This window comes from Taudactylus pleione, unplaced genomic scaffold (assembly GCF_031769625.1).
Source record: "Taudactylus pleione unplaced genomic scaffold, aTauple2 ptg000244l, whole genome shotgun sequence".
NCBI classification, from domain to species: Eukaryota; Metazoa; Chordata; class Amphibia; order Anura; family Myobatrachidae; genus Taudactylus; species Taudactylus pleione.
In genome coordinates this window covers 10576081-10598246 of record NW_028284646.1, presented here as the reverse complement: position 1 = coordinate 10598246, position 22166 = coordinate 10576081, and the positions used below count along the sequence as shown (strand labels likewise).

At 47.5% G+C, this 22166-nt stretch overlaps 1 pseudogene; it reads left to right on the top strand.

Annotated features, from left to right (window-relative positions):
• Nucleotides 1–875: 875 nt before the first annotated feature.
• Nucleotides 876–21024, top strand: LOC148516665 (uncharacterized; annotated as a pseudogene).
• The last annotated feature ends 1142 nt before the right edge of the window (nucleotides 21025–22166 follow it).

The window sequence follows — 22166 nt, the reverse complement described above, 5'->3', positions numbered from 1 at the left end:
AGGTACCTCAGGAGCGGTCCCTTCCCTGGTTTTGGCCACTTCAGCTGTTCCTTCTTCTGCACCTGTGTCTGCATCGGGGGCTGTGGCGCCAGATGCTGTGTTACCCTCTTTTTCAGATTAGCGATGTCAGCGACAGTCCCGATGATACAGACGAGGAGGTGGCTTCGGCTGATTCTTTAGGTGGCTAGCAGCCGAATACATCAGGTGGGTCTACTTATGACGAGAACGATGACAGTAGCAGCTGTTCCTCTTCATCGCTAATGTCCGATGCCAGCGGCTCTGCCAGGGTGCGCAAGCGTGCTGCTAAATATGCTAAGTGCGAGGCCAACCGGAAAGATAAGTCATCTACGCGCCGTCGTTCCCGTTCGCGTGCCGCTTCCCGCAAACGTTCTGAACGGTCACTAGGGGTCTGCTGCAATAAAACGGCAGTTCTAGTGTAGGATAAATAAGTGCCTATGTATGGACATTTTTGTGCTCACTGACAAAGCAAAAAAGGATTTTAAGGCGGCCAAGAGTAAGGGAGGAGCTGGCCTAGACGCTTTCAAATCCTTTAGTAATTGCATCGCGGGTTTCTGCATGTTTGCATCATGCTATTTAATAACTCGTCCTGAGGAGCACTTAAATATTATCAGGTATCTGCACCTGATTAATGGCATGCAGCGCGATTTCCGGGGGTTTGCCTGGCGGACTTACGACGAAGAGTTTCGTCGGAAGCAGGATGGCAGGCCTGTCATTGAGTGTGGTGGTAAGTACGTGGAGGTGTGGCTGGAAGTCACCGTGTCTTCCAGTCGAAACTCCCCCTTTTCGGCGTCCACCAGGACCGGGTCATTTTTGCGCTCAGACTCAGAATAAAGGCAAATGTTTTGCTTTTAACAATGCCACCTGTACTCAGGGGCAGCGGTGTAGTTTTCGTCACCTCTGTTTGTGTTGCGGTGGAGCCCATCCCGTGTCCAATTGTTCCCGACTGGCTGGACAGCAGTTTTCCAAGCCACCCGGGAATACCGGGGCTAAGTAAGGCATCGTCCCCAGTGCGTCTGGATGCTATGACCAAATGGTTGGGTTGGTATCCAAACCTTGAGGATGTGCGGTTTTTGTATTCCGGTTTCACTTTTGGTTTTTGGTTACCCATTAGGGGTGAGGTTAGGTTTGGCCCCCCGAAGAATCTGCGGTCAGTGCGCGAGTTACCTGATGTTTTAAAAGCCAAAATTCAGAAGGAAGTGAGCCTAGGGTGAATGGCAGGCCCAATTGAACAACCCCGCTGGACGATTTTATTCTTTCTCCAGTGGGTGTTGTCCCCAAGAAGTCTCCGGGTAAATTTCGGCTCATTCAGCATCTGTCATATCCATCAGGGTCATCGGTGAATGATGCTATACCTCCGGAATTTTGTTTGGTGGTGTATCAGTCATTTGACGAGGCTTTGGAGATGGTTAGGTCGTATGGCCCTGGTGCTCTCATGGCTAAGATAGATGTGAAATCGGTTTATCGTCTACTTCCCCTACATCCTGACTACTTTAGGTACATGGGGCTTTGCATTGGCGACAGATATTTTATAGACAAGTGCTTGCCTATGGGATGCTTTGTTTCCTGTGCTTTTTTGAAAGATTTAGCACCTTTCTTCATTGGTGCGTGGAGACTTCTTGCGGGGGTTACGGCATAGCTCACTATCTCGATGATTTTCTGTGCATGGGTTCTGCAAATTCAGAACGTTGTGCATTTTCTTTGTGAGCCCTGTTTTTTCCATTTCGGGGTACCAGTTGCCGATGAGAAGACTGATGGTCCTCTCGCTTGCCTATCGTTTTTGGGCATCGAGATTGACACCCTGGCAGGGGTTTGCAGGCTTCCTCAGGACAAGGTGGCGAAATTGCGCGACGCAATTGCTACAGGTTTGGCTGCAAACAATTTCTTTGCGGCAAGCACAATCGATCTTAGGCCTGTTGAATTTTGCCTGTAGGGTTATCCCGATGGGCAGAGTTTTCTGTCGGAAGCTGGAACGGTCGACGGCTGGGGCATCCAGACTGCACCATATGGTTCACCTGTCCTCTGAAATCAAGAGGGATCTATCCATTTGTGCATCTTTTCTTGACAAATTTAATGGTGTGGTGACTTGGATGGCTCCAGTTGTTGACAGCTTTCAGCTGCAGCTTTTCACCGACGCGGCGGGTTCAGCGGGTTTTGGTTGCTACCTTGCCGGGTCCTGGTGTTCAGCACCTTGGCCTGAGGAATGGGTGCGTTTGGGTCTCACACGGGACCTGTTGCTCCTCGAACTCTTTCCAATCATGGTTGCATTGGAAGTGTGGTGTGAGCATTTGCGTGATCACAGTATAGTGCTCAGGTGTGATAACCTTGGCATTGTGCATGCGATTAATCAGCAGTGCGCCAAATCATTGCTAGTGTTGCGAGTTTTAGCGCAGTTAGTCTTAACTTGCTTGCGCTGCAATATTTCATTTAGAGTGCGGCATATTCCCGGGGCAGAGAATGAAATCGCAGATGCGTTATCTCAGTTTCAGTGGTCTAGGTTTCGATCTTTGGCCCCTGGGGCTGATGCTACTGGTGTGCTTTGCCCCTCTTATGTTTGGCAGGTCATCAAGCCGGCATGGAGGGCTTAGTATGCCGGTCTCTCACCCCGGGTACTCTAAGAGTTTACAGCCAAGCTTGGGAAGAGTATTCCCGTCACCACAGACATGGAGGTAAGAGCAGGCATCAGTTGATGCTTTCTTTTATTATCTCTGTCTCTGGCAGATCCAGAGCTGTGGTTTCGCATATTTTGGCGGGTATTTCATTTTTCTTTAAGTTAAAAAGCCTTCCAGACCTGACAAAGAGCTTTCTCATTCAGAAGGCCATGAAAGGTTGGGCTCGTTCGGTTCCGCTTGCGCCCGACAAGAGACATCCTATTGATATTTCCCTCCTTCCATTACTCCTCGCGGCCATAGCGGACGTGGCGGATTCGGTTTTTGAAGTTGATATGTTCAAACTAGCTTTTTCTATGGCCTTTCATGGGGCTTTCCGGATTTCGGAATTGGTGGCGGCCTCCAAGCGAACCGATTCTGCGCTCCTTCGGACGGAAGTTCTGGTGGGGGAGAGGTCGTTGCTTTGTAGGCTTAGGCGCTCCCAGACTGATCAGCTGGTTAGGGGCCGTAGGATTTCGCTTGTCCCTTCTGAGGACTTGCGTATTTGCCCCATTGACCTGGCCAAGCGTTATCTTCAGGTCAGGCCTGCTACTGCTTGCTCTTGGCTTCTGCATGAGGCCGTTGGAAATCCTCCAGTTGTAGCGTTACATTCGGCCTGTGCATTGATTGCATTTAATAATGTTATGTTTATTCGTTTATGTTATTTGTTTGTTTACCTTTAACGTATGGTCTTGTGTGTCTTCTTTGTCCTGTCTACCCGACTCGGGGATTAGCTACTTGCCACTGTGGCAGCGGAAGTCTGGAGGCATTTGGCCTTTTATTTTTGCCTGAACTGACGGACCTAATTCGGCTTATTGGCATCACTAATTACAATTAGTATGTCCCTCATCAGGTTTTTCGTTTTATCCTCCAGCTGAGTTATCCGTGTTTTCCTGCTTTCCCCCTCCTCCCCCTCCCCTCTTCTCCACCCCCTTTTACCCTCATGTGTCTTTATGTTTGCTTCGAATTGGCACTGAAGCTTGGCTACATTTCAGCCTGGCAGCTGGTTACACCAACATTTTTCTTTTTGGCAGATCCTCTGCTACTTAATTATAATTGCAAATTAATTTAATTTTGCATTCTTTTCTCCCCCTTCTGGTGTTAAAATCGACTCTCTCAAAATATGGATTGTTGGCCACTCCTATGTTTTCTGGGCTGCTAAGTTCATGAATGCTTGTGGTGCTCCTTCCTTCCCTCACTCTGATTGTGTGCGGTGGATTGGTGTGAGAGGAATGTTGTGGCAGGCTTTGTGTCCTAAACTTTTAGAATCTGCAAGGCGTTTTGGGACTCCTGAGGTTTTGCTGATTCACTTAGGTGGTAACGATCTTGGTAAGACGACTGGGTTGGAATTGAAGAGCTCCATGGTTGACGATGTTGCTAGGATTTCGACAGCATGGCCTTCTTGCAAGATTGTATGGTCGTGTATTGTGCCTCGGCTGGTCTGGCGTGGTGTACAGAATGGTAAGGCGATTGATGAAGCCAGAAAGAAGGTGAATGCGACAGTCGCAAAGCATGTGTTGGCCTCTGGTGGTGGTGTTGTTGTGCATGACAGGATACGTTTCCGGCATGCATATCTGTATAGGAGAGATGGCGTTGATTTGACCGAGGAGGGGGTTTCGGTTTTTGTTGAGGATCTGTTCCAGGTTATTTCTTCAGTGTCTTAGCTATGGTATGGTGGCGGTGCATTGGTTCTGTAGCCAGACATTCGCGTTGGCGGGAAAGAACGGCAGGTCGCTGCTTAGGGTGCAAATAGCTTTCAGTTTGTAGTTTTATAGTATTTTGGTGCGCTCACCCTCTTTGACTCGTTAAGTTCACTGGATCACCCTGCCGGGATAGCGTCATCACCCTTCCAGTAGTTAGTCACGTTAGAGGGTTGAGTGGATACCTTTTGTTGACAGTTGTTTAAGTTACCAGTTGCTCTGCACCTTAGGCGGTGTTTGCTTGGTATGCCTGTCTGTGTGCTGCATGGCTGGAGTAAGCTGTATGTTGCCGTCCTTTCTTTGCCACCATGGCCCTCATTCAGACCCACTCGCGAGCGGCTGTCCGCTCGCAAGTGGGTCGATGGTCTGCACTGTGCATGTGCACGACGGAGGGAGCTCCGTCGTGCGCATGCGCAAGACGCGACAAGCGAAGGACTTTCCTTCGCTCGGAGTGTCTCATCAAAGGGGGCGTGCTGTCGATGTTGACTGACAGCACGCCCCCTTTGGTGGGCGTGCCTGCCAGACGGAGGCGTTCTCATGGGAACGCCTACCGTCTGAAGCCAGCCCCACTGACATCACTAGTGATGTCAGTGGGAGTGATTTTGGCTCTGATAGAGCCAAATTCACTCCTGGCCTTGCGGTTGAAAAACTCAACCGCAGGCTTTTGCTCGCAGTTTCGATGGTCGCGATGGTCAAGACCATCGCGACCATCATCCTGCACGCTCGTATATGCTGTGGGTGGTGACCCACAGCTATACGAGTGTCCAGGAGGACGCTCCATATTAATGGAGGTGGGCCCTGATTCAGAGCGCACGCTCTGGTCAGAGCGTCCGGCTCTGAATCAGGGCCCATATCTCCAATCAGTTTAGATTAATTTAATACTCATTAGATAATTTAAATAAATTACCAACTAATTATTCTGCCAAATCTCATGTCTCTGAGTCTTTATTTCATATAATTTATTAAGAAGGTGTTTTATTGCATGGTGTTACACAGGGCACACCTCTGGCGATTGAAAGTTTAATCAATTATATATATATATATAATTATATTATAATATAATACACACACACACGCAAAACAGTATTTGGACAGCCACCGATTGTGCAAGTTGTTGCACTTTAAAATATGAGAGAGGTCTGTAATTTCCATCATATGTACACTTCAACTGTGAGAGACAGAATCAGAGTGAAAAATTCCGGAAATCACATTGTATGACTTTTAAACAACTTATTTGTATATTTTTTCTGAAAAAAAATATTTGGACAATCAAAAAGTTTAACTCAATACTTTGTAAAGTAACCTCGGTTGGCAATTACAGAGGTCAAATGTTTACTGTAGTTCTTGACCAGGTTTGCACACACTGCAGCAGGTATTTGGCCCACTCTTCAATGCAGATCTAGATGTGTCATGTTTTGGGGCTGTCGCCGGGCAACATGGACTTACAACTCCCTCCACAGACTTTCTATTGGGTTGAGGTCTGGAGACAGGCTAGGCCAATCCAGGACCTTGAAATGCTTCTTACGGAGCCACTCCTTAGTTGCCTGGGCGGTGTGTTTGGGGTCATTGTCATGCTGGAAGACCCAGCCACATTGCATCTTCAATGCTCTTACTGAGGGAAGGAGGTTTTTCCCCAAAATGTCACGATCAGTCGTCCTGTCCCCTTTGCAGAAAAGCATCCCCAAAGCATGATGTTTCCAACCCCATGCTTCACAGTGGGTATGGTATTTTTGGGATGCCACTCATCATTCTTCTCCCTCCAAACAGGGCATGTGGAGTTTTATACCAAAGAGTTCTATTTTGGTCTCATCTGACCACATGACATTCTCCCAGTCCCCCTCTGGATGATCCAGATAGTCACGGGCAAACTTTAGGTGGGTCTGGACATGTGCTGGCTTAAGCATGGGGACCTTTTGGGCGCTGCAGGATTTGAATCCATGATGACGTAGTGTGTTACTAATGGTAACCTTTTTGACTGTGGTCCCAGCTCTCTTGAGGTCATTGACCAGGTCCCCCCGTGTAGTTCTGGGCTGATCCCTCACCTTTCTGAAGATCATTGATACCCCACAAGGTGAGATCTTGCATGGAGCCCCTGGTCGAGGGAGATTGTCAGTGATCTTGTATTTCTTCCATTTTTTTTAAATAATTGCGCCAACAGTTGATCTCTTCTCACCAAGCTGCTTGCCTATTGTCGAGTAGCTCATCCCAGCCCTTGTGCAGGTCTACAAGTTTGTCCCTGGTGTCCTTAGACAGCTCTCTGGTCTTGGCCATGGTGGAGAGGTTGCAGTCTGACTGTTTGAGGGTGTGGACAGGTGTCTTTTATACAGTTAACCAGTTCAAACAGGTGCCATTAATACAGGTAACGAGTGGAGGATAGATGAGCTTCCTAAAGAAGAAGTAACAGGTCTGTGAAAGCCAGAATTCTTGGTGGTTGGTAGGTGTCCAAATATTTATTTTCCACAAGAATATACAAATAAATTGTTTAAAAATCATACAATGTGATTTCTGGAATTTTTTGTTCTGATTCTGTCTCTCACAGTTGAAGTGTACCTATGATGGAAATTTCAGACCTCTCTCATCTTTTAAAGTGCAACAACTTGCACAATCGGTGGCTGCCCAAATACTTTTTTGCCCCACTGTGTGTGTGTGTGTGTGTGTGTGTGTGTGTGTGTGTGTGTGTGTGTGTGTAATAACTATATATATATATATATATATAATTTTTTTTTTTTTTTAATTCTTAATATGTGCAATTGTAAACTATGGGCCTGATTCAGTACCGATGGAAAGTGCAGCTACAGACATAGATTGAGCGATTGTTTGCATATAAGCGATCACACTGCTATTATGGACGCACAAAGGAACTCATCGCAGAGTGAGTGACAGGATGTCAGCGTTTGAGAGTGGTGACGGTGGAGTGGTTGGAGAAGCGCAGCGTGCCTGTCCATTTGAATGGCGTTTCCTGAGCATGCATAAATTAGCTTTCTGCGATTGCATACGCAGCATGAGAGCCCTCTGCGTGCGAGGAGACTAGCAGTGTCTGCGGCAGGTCAGACCTGCTGTAAATGCTGCATGAGTGGTCGATGTGTATCGATGGTACCGATGTTTACGCCTAAGATTAACATTGGACGAATGCGAGAAACCAAAAGTGGGTGTCTTTATGCTGGCTGAGCTTTGGCAAGCATTAGCATGTTTTTGCCGCTGTGTTCCATAGGGAATCACAGATTCAATCGCAATTTGTGATCCGTACTGAATCAGACCTTATGTTTTCTATTGTTAGAGACAATTCCATATGTCCTACAGGCATGCAGAGTGCATGAGTCTCACTTTCAGCTCAATGGGTTTCACAGTAGAATTTGCTTTACAAAAGCTGTAATCCCTCTCCTGAATCACAGACAAGGCATAATGAGACTATAAGATTTATTGGCCAATGGTTCTTGAGTGCTTATTTAAAGCAAAGAACGCCATTCCATCAATATAAATTCAGAATGCAGTGAATTAAAACTATTCCATTTTCCTGTTCTGGTTATTTATCATGGAGGTAGTGAGACCTAAGGTTATTACAACAGAAATAGTGTGTACAAAGCAGACATACATTACTCTTATTTCTCACCATTTTATAAATACATTCATTACAAAGCTGTTGGGCCACACTCATTAGTCAGAGCTGTCACTAACTTGTACAGTACAAATGTAGAGGAAGTGAATCAGTCATGTTTGGGGCACAAATGCTTAACAAAAATGGAAACATGCAGATTACACTTGTTTTGTCCTCTAGTAATTATCTCATTTTGTTTTATATGCAAAATTCGAGTAAAATTTAATCTTAAAATCGGTCATATAAAAACACCACTTTAGTTTTATTAATCATTATGTTTGAAACTTAAGCAGCATAGAAAGTATGTATGAAAGGAAAAATAAATAACTTATTTCACATAAAGAACACATTTGTAAATAAATTGTAGTTTACCTCAATTATTCCTCTCTCTCTTTTTACCATTGACATTAGTTTGTAAAACTGTTTTTGCTAAAAGATAACTCCACCCTAATAATGAAGGGTGTTGAGTAAATCAGATCCAATGGTACAGCGCTCATATGGGGAGATGTATCAAATCGAAAGAGGTAAAGTGGAGATGATCCAACGGTCCAGCTCTCCTATGGGGAGATGTATTAAACCTTCCAAAGAGATAAATAGCAACCAATCAGCTTCTGTCATTGTATAGACTGTGCTAGATAAATGATAGCTAGAAGCTAATGGGTTGCTATAGGCTATTTCTCAATCTTATCTCTCTTGAAAGTTGGAAAAATCTCCTTTCTAACCTCTTTACAAATAAGGTGAGCCTCAGCAGGGGAATTACTGTGGTGAGTTTCATGTGCAACAGCCTTTGTAGATTCTTCTGCTGGGACCTTCATTCTGCTGTGTATTTTTGTATTTTTTTATTTTGTGCAGCTGGTTCTCCGAGTCCTCAGATCAGTAAAGGCCAGGGCCGGCGCTATCATTAGGCAGTTTTAGACAGCTAACTAGGGGGCCGGCCACTCGAGGACGCCACTGAGCAGCCTAACATAAATAATATCAAAGATGTCTCTCAAAGAGACATCCTCTTTTAGCCGGTGCTGGCGGAGGCCACAGGACTTGGCAGCCACCGCTATCCCTTTCACCCCACACAGCACACTAAATTGCCAGTCAAGGTCTTAAGGCGGGTATCCACTACCCGATTAAACAAAGCGATTGAACGATAATGACATCGTTCAATCGCTCATTAATCGGGTACAAATCAGGCATGCAAATGTCGGAAACGACCAGCGATGCGCACTCCTGTTGGTCATTTCCGACATCAATCATCGCTGGAACATGCTGGTCAATCTGTCGATAACGACAGATTGGCCATGTTCGGGGATGATGGAGGGTGCCTACACTGAACGACTGATCGTTCAGTGTAGGCACTGCAGGGGATGGGGAACGACGGTACGATTAGGATGTCATAATCGTAATGTCTTCCCTGGGTCATGTAGTGGATATGCGGCATTAGTGTCGGCCCCATCGCTGACTAGTGGTGGCTTACAATAGCAGCATTGACACTCCAGGCACATGACTGATGTACAGTGAGCTGTGATGTAGGAAGCCAGACTGGCGGCCTGCCCACATATCTCTTCCCCCCCCGACTCTAGTAGTCTCTTCCCTACCTGGTCAGTGGCGTGTTCTCCCACCCCCATTTAATTTGGTACACACTCTGTATGCTGTGGATCAACATGGTGCTCTCCTCACCTATCTCCTGTGTGGCTTTCGCATCTTCCCCCGATGACGGGCAATATATTACAACATTCAGCCAGTGAGGCCGCTGGTCATGTTATGTGAGCTCAGTAGCACTGCATGTATACTGATGTGACCATGCCTGTCAGCAGAAATGGGGGGCACAAAGTATCACAGGCCGCAGACACTGTCGCCAGCTTGGCATCAGGCATCCACCACTGCTGATCTCCATACAGCACTGCTCCTTTAAATCAACATCCAGAGGTAAGCAGGCTGTGAATGTGCAATTCTGGGGTATCAACTACCTGGGCCTGTCCAGCAGTAGTGGTACTACAAGTCCCAGCACACCTCGCTCTGAATCAGGGCCCTCCTCCATGAAAATGGAGCGGCCTCCTGGCCGCTCGTATAGCTGTGGGTAACCACCCACAGCATATGCGAGCGGCCAAAAAGATGGTCGCGATGGTCTTGACCATCGCGACCATCGGACTTGCGACGGAGACCCTGCGGTAGGGTCTCCCAGCCACAAGCCCTGGAGTGATTTTGGCTCTATCAGAGCCAAAATCACTCCCACTGACATCACTAGTGATGTCAGTGGGGCCGGCTTCAGACGGTAGGCGTTCCCATGGGAACGCCTCCGTCTGGCAGGCACGCCCCCGGCACGCCCACCAAAGGGGGCGTGCTGTCAATCAACATCGACAGCATGCCCCCTTTGGTGCGAGACGCGGAGCGTTGGAAAGCCTGTCGCTCCCCGGGTCTCGCGCATGCGCACGATGGAGCTCCCTCCGTCGTGCGCATGCGCAGTGGGGAACATCGACCTGCTTGCGAGCGTCCTGACGTTCACGAGCGGGTATGAATGACCCCCTCTGTGTACCGATATGCTGTCTGTGTGATCAGACCCTCCAAGAGCCGCGCTGGGCCCGGGTAAAAGGTGGCGTGGGCTCATCGCGGGAGATGTGGCCACGCCCCCTTAGGTAAAAAAAAAAAAAAATAGCAGTCCCTGCTTCTTAGCACCCGGAAGCAGTCTCCCAGTGCAGCCCAGCACACAGCAGCGTGTGCTGGGCTGCTGTGATGTAAGAGGGGGGAGCGGTGCTGGACCCGGGTCCCTCCAGCAAGCCTGGGCCCTGGTAATTAGTACCCGCTCCCCCCCTCTCGGCACCCCTTTGTGTGATATGGCGATCACTGATATACTGTCTGTGCACACTTTGATGTTTTCTGTGCGGTATGACGGTCCCTAGGTTGCTGTCTGTGCAGTACTGCAATGGTATCTGTATTTTATGGTGGTCACTAACATATCTATAGAATGAGCCCCTAACTAAAGAAGGCAGCATGTACCTGGACAGCCTTGTCAGGTATACTATAAGTAACAGGTTATCATAACTATCTTCCAGCAACATGATGGGCCCGCATGGGTGCAAGGGCGATGTTGTGTAGCTTTGCCTAGTGTGCCTAGAAATCTTGCACCGGCCCCGGTACAGGCACAAAGATTTTATGCCTGGAGGCATATAATATTAGTGTTACTATAATTACTTGTTTCACATTATACAAGTGCTATTGTAAAACCTCAACAGCATTGCTTCCACTATATGGAGGTTTAAGATTTCCTACTTAACATAACCTGGTGTTTTATACCACCGACCAAGGGCCCACACTCAGACCCAGATAGGTGCGCACATTTCACTTCTCAGCATCTGTTTAAGGACCATGTGGTGATGTGGGAAGTGTGCAGGTGGAGGTCGAGCTAAATAAATAGGCAGGACCTTATAATGAGGTCCCAACAACAACAGGCAGACAGAGTTCAGCCTAGACCGACTGCACTATCAGGACCTAATTACATCAATAAATTATGCTGGAGAGTAGTTCCCTTAGTTCAGACGTTTTGGTTTAATTTCAAACCTTTTATCAAGGATATAGTACAAAAAACAACATCACAATCTTACCTTTAAGTAGGTACATGCACAGTTCACAGACACGCGTCTCCCACGGCAAGCCATCCCATTCCTATGACGTAATCAGTGTGTGCCTGGACACGGCGTCCACACATCAGCGCAATCACAAGCAGCTTGGAGGTTGCCTATGTGATGGAGGACACTAATTAATTAGTGCTTAAAACACCACCACCACATGAAAACAATAAATTATGGACATGACACCAATATAAAGAGATAATGGGCACAATACATTAAAAAAAAAGAAAGAAAGTCTGAAAAGCAATAACGGGTGCAGGCACAATGACATCTATATAATAAGCAAAAAAGTGTGTTTGTCTGTTTGTCCTTTATGCATGGCCAGAGTTTTGTGCCTAGCTCCACCACATTTGGCATGGTGGTGTATAGTAGTTTGACCAGGATTAGGTTTTTGCCAAGGTTTAAACTTTGTCAGGGCCACACACTGTCACACAATCCCATAAAAGTGGGACACTCTTAAATTATACAGGTTCTGGAGTTGAGGGGCTGCCTTCATACACACACTGGGCCTCATTCAGAGGCGGTCGGAGGATGCAAGCGGTCGCTCAGAAACTGGGCGGCCACTTGCATCCTGACCGCCCGCCTCTGTTGCGGTTGTTAGGCTGTGGGTTAACACCCACAGTTCTAACGACCGCTCCGGTGATGGTTGCGATGGTCAGAGACCATCGGGGCTTACGATGAGACCCTAGGGTAGGGTCTCCCTTGTCGTAAGCCCCGGAGAGCTTCTGGCTCTGTCTGAGCCGGAAGCTCTCCACTGACATCACTAGTGATGTCAGTGGGGCCTCCCCCAAACGGTCGGCGTTCCCATGGGAACGCCTCCGTTTGGGCTGCCACCCCCCCCGGCCCGCCTTCCAAACGGGGCGAGCTGTCAATCAACATCGACAGCTCGCCCCCTTTGGATCGAGACCTGCTACGACCGGCGCTGTCGGTCGTAGCGGGTCTCACGCATGCTCTGTGGGGGGCCATCGACCCGGTCCGAGCGCATCGGCGCTAACGACCGGATCTGAATGACCCCCACTGTCACAGTGAATATGAGGCTCATGAGCAGCTCAGCACTCGATACATTCAGACTATGACAGACAGCATAATCAATCCACAATCTTTGATCCTGGCGAAGCTCAGCATACACATACAGAGATTACAAACAGCAGGTGAAATTGATCGCACCCACTCAGTGCCACTGCGGACGGGCCCCCTTCTGTCCAGGAACGGGACTCCAGTCCCAGCATTCCACCCCTGATTACAGTCCTGCTAGAAGTGGTCTTCAATGTTGGTCTGCAGAGTAATTTCAGGGGGTGATTCAGCTGTGGATGCAGTTACAGTGATCATGCAGATTCACAATTATCGTGAATCTGCAAATGCGCCTGACCCGTACTGTGCATGTGCAGTATGGGTCTGCGATCTCGCACGCAGTTCAGCAGAAGACTGTCAGTGATTGACAGTCTGCTACAGTTTCTGGGTGGGGAGGGGAGGGGCGGAGTGGTGAGGCCAGGATCTTTGTCAGCTGACAGATTTCCTGGCCTACTTTACTCATCTGCGACGGTCAGCTTGCGTGACCCCATGGTCCTTGGACAAAGCTCGGATCAGTTAGTTGTGACGACTCCTGCTGCATTACTATATTACAGCTATTACAGTCAGTTTCATAACTACACATGCCATCAGACTTTGGACCTGATTCAGACCTGCTCGCAAGCGGCCGATCGCTTGTACGCGACCGATGTTGTCAGACCACGCATGCGTATGCTTCATTATGCGCATGCTCAAACTACTCAGAGCGATCGGAATCCGCTCCCTCGCCCAACAAAGACAGCCCAGTGTAATGAGTGACAGGAGAGGCCATTTGTGGGTGCTTACAGGGGCAGGACACTAATAACGGGGGTGTGGAGGTGCGAACGCAGGAGTGCCAGAGTGTAGCAACGCCGTTTCAGAGGCGTGCATAATTATCAGCCAGCGTCATAGTACACGTCACCTGCCTGTTTTTTACACTCACTGAAGTCCTCGCAGTGCTTGCGTTAAGGTAAGGCAACCGCAAGCGCTGCAAGCCCTTCTGATAGTCCTCGATGTACCAGTGTTTTAATACACTTCCAGGAGATAACGTGCGCTAGTGGGCGTCTCTACAGATGCTAATGGGCGTCTTTAGACACAAAGTGATCGCTCGTCAACACAAAGTGGGCGTGCTTATGCCTTTCCGAGCGATCGCCTGCCATGACGTTATTTAGCCGAATTTGCATACGCTAGGTGCGAGCGATCGCATCTAACGAGCAGCTCTGAATGAGCTCCTTTGTCCAGGCTTCTCCCATAGAGGAAAGTGAGCTAACGCAAACTTCACTGTACTTTATAAAGTTCTTACTGGGTAACATGCTGTTGTTTCCTGGGCCTTAGGTCTGCTGACTTTCCCTGACTGTAATTTTTGTTTAGTATTCTGTGCTATGTATATGGATAAAGGAAGGGGAGCAACTCAGTAAAAAAAGGAATACAATAAAAACAAGATATATGAGCGCTAATAATCATAAAAATAAGAGAAAGTATAAGAAGAACATGCAAAAAATTTTAATGCAATAAAAATAATGTAATGTTATAAAAATATAAAAGGGCTATAAACATTATTTTTATTGCATTTCAATTTTTTGCATGTTCTTATACTTTCTCTTATTTTTATGATTATTAGTGCTCGTATATCTTGTTTTCCCTGACTGTCGCCATGGTCAGGTGGATGTTCCCGATCAGCATGCTCTGGAACATGATTAAAATGATCACATGTTCAGAATGTCGACTTTTAACATGTCGATACCAGAATGTCAACATTTTTTTTAAATAAGCAAAAAAGTAGAGATTCTGGTGACGACATTTTGCCGTTCTGCACCACGTGAGGTTTCTGTCTTCCCTGAGCTCGCCTTAGGACCCTGCATTATGGTTTGACAGGAGTACTGCCCTAGTCAAACTCCCCACCTGCCAATGTCCAGCTGCTTCCAGCCGGCGGACCCCGCGGTCCTGGGCCTGGCCGTTAATGATCCTTCCGCAGGTTCACCTACGGAAACCTTGTTACGACTTTTACTTCCTCTAGATAGTCAAGTTTGATCGTCTTCTTACCATTCTGCTCCACGTGAGGTTTCTGTCCTCCCTGAGCTCGCCTTTGGGAACGCCTCCGTTTGGCCAGCCACCCCCCCTGCCCGCCTCCAAAACGGGACAAGGTGTCAATCACAATCGACAGCTGCCACGCTTTGGTGCGAGACCCGTAGCGATAGAGCGCCCGTCGCTGGCCGGGTCTCGCACGCACGCGCGCGCACGCCAGGGTGCACATGCGCAGTGGGGGACCATCTACCCGCTTGTGAGTGCTGTGCGCTCGCGAGCGGATCTGAATCAGGCCCACTGTTCCCTCCTTCATTAGCATACCACGGGTCGCTAGCATTATTGCTAGGTTTGATGTGCAGCACACACATACACCAAACTTGCCTACAATCCCGATTTTGGTCGGGAGCCTCCCGAAAATCGGATACCGCTCCCAAACAGCGGGGTCCTTTTCAGGATCAATGGAATGGGATGGGATCATAGGCAAAAACAAATAAAGGCTGCAGGTGTACTTCAGGGTCCAGTCTTGAACCTGGGCAACGCCAGGTATCCCAGCTAATAAATAATTAACTAATAATAATGAGAATTAATAAAACTAATTTTCATAAAAAACTGTGTACATTTCTAAGATAACCTGGTGCTAGAAAATATTAACAAAATATAAAAAAGTTAATTAATAAAAGAAATATATAAAATTTCCGTGTTAATGAGAAAAACACCCCTCAGTAATAGTATAATACACGGCCACGGGGACTGCCTCCCCCCTCTCTCAGGGCAAGGAGGGTCCCCAGTGCCGCCCACTGCATGAAAGCCAGTGCAGGCTCAGGGGAATATTTACTAAAGTGAGAGTTTTTAGAAAATGGAGATGTTGCCCATGGCAACCAATCAGATTCTAGCTATTATCTTCTAGAAGGTGCTAGTTAAATGTTAAGTAGAATCTGATTGGTTGCTATGGGCAACATCTCCATTTCTAAAAACTCTCACTTTAGTAAATATACCCCTCAGTGTCTAACACTGGTCGCGCTGGCAGCATCATAGGGCTGCATCTCTACTCAGCTCCCCGGGGGCTGCTACTGCAGACTGCCCCCCTTCTCTCCTCTCTCCGAATTGAAGCCAGAGCTGCATTCAGTCTGTGTGTGGGGCCTGTGTGAGAGGAAGGAGTGGGGCCAGGCTGTTACTGGGCATAGGGAGTAAGAGCCAACTCCAGTTCAAGCAGAAGTTTCAATGCTGGCAGCCCAGAATCATCATGTCCAACAGGTGACTGTCACTCATATATGATGGCTGTGTGTCTGTTTATAGAGGCTGTGTAACCTTATAGTGGGCTGTGTGCCTGTATATAGGGGCTGAGATACTCTATAGGGGGCTGTTTGAATTCAGGGGCTGTGTTACACTATAGGGGGTTGTGTGTCTGTATATAGGGGCTGTGTTACCTCATAGGGGGCTGTGTATCTGTATATAGGGGCTGCTTTACCATATAGAGGGCTGTGTGTCTATATAGGCGCTATTTTGTACCCTATAGGGCAGGGGTGGGGAACCTTTTAACTGCCGAGGGCCATTTTGATACATATTATTCGTCGGCCCGGTGCAGACCACGTCCCCTCCGTGTGATGTCACATGGGGGAGGGCCTCAATAACCGGTGATTACAGCAATGCCCGGAGCATTCTGAGGATGCTTGGGGGAGCTGTAAAGGCAGCGGTGTGACCATCTGAAGCGTCCTAAGGATGCTCCAGGTGGCAATGCTGCATAGAGTCTGGCCACTGGGTGCCATTCTAGGCACCCTGCTGCCCAGATGAGGCTAGCAGAAAAAAGCTCAGAGGGCCAGACCATATAATTCCGAGGGCCTTATACGGCCCCCGGGTCTGAGGTTTCCCATCCCTGCTATAGGGAGCATTGTGTGTGTATATAGGGGCTATGTTACCCTAAAGGGGCTGTGGTGTTATATAGAACTGTGTGTCAGTATCTAGGGGGCTGCTGTGTTATATAGAGCTCTGTGTTGGTCTATAGGGAGCTGCAATGTTATATAGGGCTGTGTGTTGGTGTGTACAGGCTGTAGTAAGTGTATATCACTAAGGTGTCCTCATGCTCTAGGTCTGTGCCAAGTGTCCTGGTGCCGGCTGCTACCCCAGTGATGGGATTCACGGTGAATCGCATCTTCTTGGACCCACCCCTGCTTTACAATGCCGGTAATATCAGCATTGTTTAGCAAAGAATGGGGCCCAGATAACGCGATTGTGTTGCCACATCCATGGCACCGTCCACTTCAGCTGCTCCACAACGCAACGCTAACCTGGCTTTCCTCTCCCAGAGGGGGCAGCCCAAAGGTCGACAAGTATGCCCAGAAGTGCACGCTATGAGAGCAGATCACAACTTCTGGTTTGCATTTCGCAGTGGAATGCAAATCCTGAAAGCGTGGCAGCTGGGTGGGCAGACTTATGCAACGGCCTAGTAGGTAGTGTGAGCCAGCCCGGCAGGCAGTGTAAGCCGGCCTAGCAGAGGGGAGCATGGGACGAGCCCAGCGGGAACTTACCCACTTTCCCAGTCAATCCCATGATCATAAATGTCGCAAGTGAAATGCCCACTTTTTGCTAGATGGTTTACATTTAGCCATTATGAATGTCGACAAAATATACTGAACCGCCATAGGCAGACGGTGAAGAGGTTAAGTAAAAAAAAGTCCATGGCTGCAGCGGCAGGAGTTGTGAACACTGGATTCGAGCCTGAACCTGAAGAATAGCGTCAGAGGGCAAAGTTAATTCAACAACAGTGGTGGTCAGAGCTGGTGCTAGGTTTCACGGCACCCAGCACCAACCTGTGCTACACTATCGCCACTGCCCTCCGCCCCATCACCCCCCTCACTGAGCTTATATCAATAACTCAGTGTATGGGTAGAGGGCGGGGTTCTTCTGAAACCAGCCAAGTTGTGGTCCTGGCACCCCTGTGCAGCCACACTGACAGAACCTGCCTCCCGCCCTGGAGGTGGTGATTGGAAACAAATCCTGATGTCTATGTGATATCCCAGTGTGATTAGATGAGTAGAGAAAATGCCATTTAATCCTGTATTGGCCTTGTTGTTATATGTGATTTTATATAGGTACACTGAAAAATATACATGTATGGTTCAATAGCTATTTATGTATTTACACTGAATTAAATAGTTAAAGCAAATCAAAACTGAATAAATTAGTAATGCTAAAAATGTTGTTAGCAATATGTTGGCACCTATAGCTTCGGTGCTACCATATATTACATCCTGTTTCCCCTGCTAGTGAGCTGATGGGCTCTAACCTAACTGTACGACAGAGGGTCCTCGAGACAAGGACTCTGTGATCAGGGTTGCTGAGGGGGGGGAGAGGGTACTAATTACTTGCATAGGCCCGGGTCTGGCCCCACCCCCCTTCCCTCTGACATCACAGCAGCCCAGCACACGCTTAGGATACCAGTGTAAATTCCTTGTTTCCATTGTGTGTACTAGACAGTAATTTGAAATTGTTGATTTGTGTTTCTGTTCAGGTATGTAGATTGTTACTATGCTGAATGATGTCTTTGAATAAATCCTATATATTGTTGAACATTCTTGCTTGTATCTATAGTGTAACCCTGTGGAAGCATCAAAGAAGATCTGGAAAGAGCATTGTCTGGTAAGAGAATATTATATTGCACTACACACAGAACTGTCCGTATAGCGGTTGTTACATCAGTCCATATTAATGTGCTTTGTCTGTTATGGGAGACTTTTCAGGATACCATAGCTCATCTCTTATCCTCAGTCCCTGAATCAACTTGTCCCTCTCTCTCATTTTTTTTATGGTTCCTTATTCAATATCATTGTATATATTTACTAATTGTTGTTCTTTGGTTATTAAATGTAATTTTTTATTTGATGATGGCTTCAGTGTTTGTTCTGAGGAGTCACAGAGATGTAATTATAATATACAGGTATATAGAGCTGTCTTTTCTTTCCTTCTCATAATGCACTGTAGTTAAAATTACTAAAATTTAACATTTATTTTGGTTAAAAAAAATAATACTGTGACGAACATTGGAGTCCTTAGTGCTATTGTCAAATCAGCCCATTCTCAGTGGGTCATGTGTTCTTCATATGTACCTGTTAGGGAATCGGTATGTTATACTGGTGGCTCAAATACAGACAGCGGCAGGCCGGTGGGTCGAAATCCCGACAGGTAAAGGTAAGTAACATAACCCTCCCCTCTCCCCCCCTAACCCTCCTTTAGGGGTGCCTAACCCTAGCCTCGCCCTTTAGTGCCTAGCCCTAACCGCCCACCAGGGGTGCCTAAACCTAACCCCTCCTCCCTGCACCCTAAACCTAACCCTACCGAGGGGTGCCTAACCTCCCCCCTAGTGCCTAACCATAACCCCCCTTCCCCTAACCTAACCCTAACCTTCCCTGGGGGAGTGCCTAACCCTAAGTCCCCCTGGGGGTCCCTAAACCTAACCCCCCCCATCCCCGGGCTAAGTGTCCAAGGGCGATCGGGATGGCGGGGGGATTAAGATAGGCGTTGGCATTTCGATGCCTATCGTAAGTCCCTTGTCGGGCAGGACGAGTCAGGCTTTAGACCGGTGACATCGCGTCTTCCGGTCTATTAACTACATCCCCCTGTTAGTATTGTCTGTTTTGCAATTGTCCTTGCTATATGCTTTTTTACCAGCAGGGGTCACCAGGCCCTTCTGAAATGAACTGCAGTTCTGTTCCCTGCCAGAGGTGCTGTTCTCTGGACATTACTAGATCAGTTACCTGGTGAATCATTGCCAATCAGCAATCATGGACAACACCTGTTTACTAGTCTTATAGGCTAACAGGGTTCATGGAATATCTACACAGGAACTAATATTTATATAAATCTATTCCCCTAATAAATTCCACAATCTTAAATTTTTGGGGGACGTGCAAATAAGAATAAATATATCATAATCTAAGTCAAAAACAAGAAAAAGTTTTTTTCTTGTTTAATTACACACACAGATTATTAATTAATTATTAATAATCTGTGTGTGCCCGCTATAAGAATACTTTTTCTTGTTTTTGACTTAAACTGGCCACACATCTAAAGATTATCTGTCCAACCAGCCAACTAGTTGATTGGTTGGAATGAAAATCTGGTAATGTATGGGAGTAACTGAGCAATTTGCTCCTAAATGCTCTTCTGCATCACCTTCTTCAAAGCCGCATTTATGCACCTGCCACGGCTATTTAAAAACCTGACTTACCTTCAGCATGCAAAAACGGGAGTACCCATAGTGATCCCCCATGTCTGGACATCTTTAGGGGGTCCAAGGATGTTTTCCCGAAAATTCCTGTTTTTTTTCGCCGCTCCCAGTTTTGCCGGGTCCCCGTTTTTGCGTCCTTTGAAATTGAATATGGGGAATATCGGGCACGCGCGCGATACTTTTCAACCTGGAAAACAGGCGAAAAGTCCAGCAGGCGAAAAGTCCAGCGGGCAAAAAGTCTGGACTTTTCGCATAAAAAATTACTCCCACTGTCACTAGTGATGTCAGTGGGGCCGGACCCAGACGGTAGGCGTTCCCATGGGAACGCCTCCGTCTGGCAGCCACGCCCCCAGCACGCCCACCAAAGGGGGCGTGCTGTCAGTCACCATCGACAGCACGCCCCCTTTGGTGCGAGACCCGGAGTGACAGCTTGGCTGTCGCTGTCCGGGTCTCGTGCATGCGCACGACGGAGCTCCCTTCATCGTGCGCATGCACATTGGGGTAACATTGAACCGCTTGCGAGTGTCCTGTGCTTGCGAGCGGGTCTGAATGACCCCCTCTGTTCAAGTACCATATTATTATCTGCTACGTGGTACATCCTGGTAAGATTACATCCTGCTCCTTTTATCTGTTAATTATATTCAATACCTGCAAATCTTGCATACTACTGTACATTCAAGTATACAATGATTTTCAATATGTGCATACCCGGTTGTGTTATGAATTTCAAGTGTTTCCGCAATTCCAGCTACTGTGTATCTTGATTATTAATTATCCATTATCCAGTCACACCCAAGTGGAATTATCTGAGCTGCTCATGTGAGTCATACAATAAATACCTTAATATTCCTTGCTACATCTTGTGAAGTTGTGTTTCTGCTATACTCCAGGGCAGGGCCGGCGCTACCATTAGGCAGCATTAGGCATCTGCCTAGAGTGCCGGCTCCTGAAGAGAGTCCATCAAACAAAATAAAAAGTATTTCTCTGAAAGAAACATCTTCTTTTACAGGGAGCAGATGGCGGCTGCCAGTCTAAGCTGCAGCAGCCGCCGCTGTCCATGCCAACCCTATACAAGACCTCACTGGTCGCTGCCAGTGGTGCCAGGTCTCTGTTGCAGCAACCGGCTCCTGGGCTGTCAGCGCTCATGTAGCAGCGCTAGTGTGTGCCCCCGGGCTCTGTCAGGGCCGCAGCTGTCTGTGAGGGGACGCAGCTTCGGATATTGCCAGCACATCCCCTGCATCCCCACGATCCATTCCACAGCCTCCTCTCTAGCTCATGCATGGGGGTTTCTGAAAACATAGAAACCCCCTGATGAAACGTTTCCAATTCCCATTGCTATCGGCAGAAGGGGTGGAGCCAATACGACAAACCCCGCCCCCATATTAACTGCGAAACGCGGCATAGCCTTTACATTGCGAGGGGGCTAATGATGAAGGTGCCCCCATTAGCAACCTGCAGCTGCTGCATCAATAATGTAAGTATGTACTGTATGTGTATGTTTTGTGTGTATGCAGTATGACCCTGGACATTCCCACCTCCAGGTAACATTATGTCTGTGTCCATCTGCATGGGACACACGTAGCCTCCTTATGGCCGGGATGTACTTTACTAAATGGAAAATGCAGTAAAAACCTTGTTTTCAGGGTTTTACCACATTTTCCATATGTATCAACAGCTGGCCTCCAGGGCTCCGATGTAGAGGGTAACGCCAGCTTTTGCTGGCATACCCTACAGAAGCCTATGGTCTTCTACCGCATCGCCCTGATATGAGGGATCCGATCGGATCCCTCGCGGCTGCCACGTCACTCGGCGCATGCGCAGATGGACTCCCGGGTCATAGACCCGGAAGTCCGCAGCGCAGATCGCAAAGGACAGCTCTTATCGATTATGTTATATGCGATCAGTAGGTATGTGATGCATGGCGGGATGTACTCCGCAAGGTTAGTACATTCCACCATATGTGTTAAACCTCTTTTGGGGGGAACAGGGGCGGTAAGGTGAAGTTTTGCCTAGGGCGCCTAGAAACCTTGCACTGGCCCTTCTACAGGGGTTAATTCATAACAACAGTACCTTTTCTATATACACTATATACTGAGGAAACTCATTTATTGCTGAAATATAGAGAACAATTAGTTATTATATAAAGACTTATCAATTACAGTCATGATTAATACCATGGGGGCCAAAACAATTAGTTTATGCATTAAGCAATTCCACGTTGAAGTAATTATTTCTTATAGTTACCTCCTGTGAGTGGTGATTAACCTTTCAAGTTAATTCACTGAATGATGG